Source organism: Triticum dicoccoides, unplaced genomic scaffold, assembly GCF_002162155.2.
Source record: "Triticum dicoccoides isolate Atlit2015 ecotype Zavitan unplaced genomic scaffold, WEW_v2.0 scaffold29018, whole genome shotgun sequence".
NCBI classification, from domain to species: domain Eukaryota; kingdom Viridiplantae; phylum Streptophyta; class Magnoliopsida; order Poales; family Poaceae; genus Triticum; species Triticum dicoccoides.
In genome coordinates, this window is record NW_021260690.1 from 1 (window position 1) to 1093 (window position 1093).

At 49.3% G+C, this 1093-nt stretch overlaps 2 non-coding genes across 2 annotated transcripts; both read right to left on the minus strand.

Annotated features, from left to right (window-relative positions):
• Positions 1-438: 438 nt before the first annotated feature.
• On the minus strand, positions 439-557 carry LOC119345783. The gene has a single exon (XR_005167186.1). It is a non-coding gene; the product is annotated as a 5S ribosomal RNA (ribosomal RNA).
• Positions 558-924: 367 nt separating this feature from the next.
• LOC119345784 lies at positions 925-1043 on the minus strand. The gene has a single exon (XR_005167187.1). It is a non-coding gene; the product is annotated as a 5S ribosomal RNA (ribosomal RNA).
• Between the last annotated feature and the right edge of the window lie 50 nt (positions 1044-1093).

Sequence of the window (1093 nt, forward strand, 5' to 3'; positions counted from 1 at the left end):
TCTCGCCCAAGCACGCTTAACTTCGGAGTTCTGATGAGATCCGGTGCTTTAGTGCTGGTATGATCGCATCCGACATGTTTCCCCGTCTTCGTCCCTTATGCTTGCCACTCCCAGGTCCGCTCCAAAGACGATTCTACATTCTCACTACCATTACAACCGTTCCCTAACAATGGATAATGTCCTATACTACTTACTCTCCCGCTCAATCACGGAGACGAGTTTTCCACGGTTTCCACCCCTCCCTCCATACCGCAGCAACACGAGTTTTTTCCACCCCTTTCAGAAAGCGCTCTTCGCGCCACAAAGCCGCCCCAAGACGCGCGAGCAATGAGCATCGAGCTTAAACATATCGCAAACATCAAAAATAATATAACGGGATTAATATATATCGCGCACGTGCGATATGTTTGTCACAAGGCGCAAAAAATAATTATAAAAGGAATGCAACACGAGGACTTCCCAGGAGGTCACCCATCCTAGTACTACCCTCGCCCAAGCACGCTTAACTTCGGAGTTCTGATGGGATCCGGTGCTTTAGTGCTGGTATGATCGCATCCGACCTGTTTCCCCGTCTTCGTCCCTTATGCTTGCCACTCCCAGGTCCGCTCCAAAGACGATTCTACATTCTCACTACCATTACAACCGTTCCCTAACAATGGATAATGTCCTATACTACTTACTCTCCCGCTCAATCACGGAGACGAGTTTTCCACGGTTTCCACCCCTTCCTCCATACCGCAGCAACACGAGTTTTTTCCACCCCTTTCAGAAAGCGCTCTTCGCGCCACAAAGCCGCCCCAAGACGCGCGAGCAATGAGCATCGAGCTTAAACATATCGCAAACGTCAAAAATAATATAACGGGATTAATATATATCGCGCACGTGCGATATGTTTGTCACAAGGCGCAAAAAATAATTATAAAAGGAATGCAACACGAGGACTTCCCAGGAGGTCACCCATCCTAGTACTACCCTCGCCCAAGCACGCTTAACTTCGGAGTTCTGATGGGATCCGGTGCTTTAGTGCTGGTATGATCGCATCCGACATGTTTCCCCGTCTTCGTCCCTTATGCTTGCCACTCCCAGGTCCGCT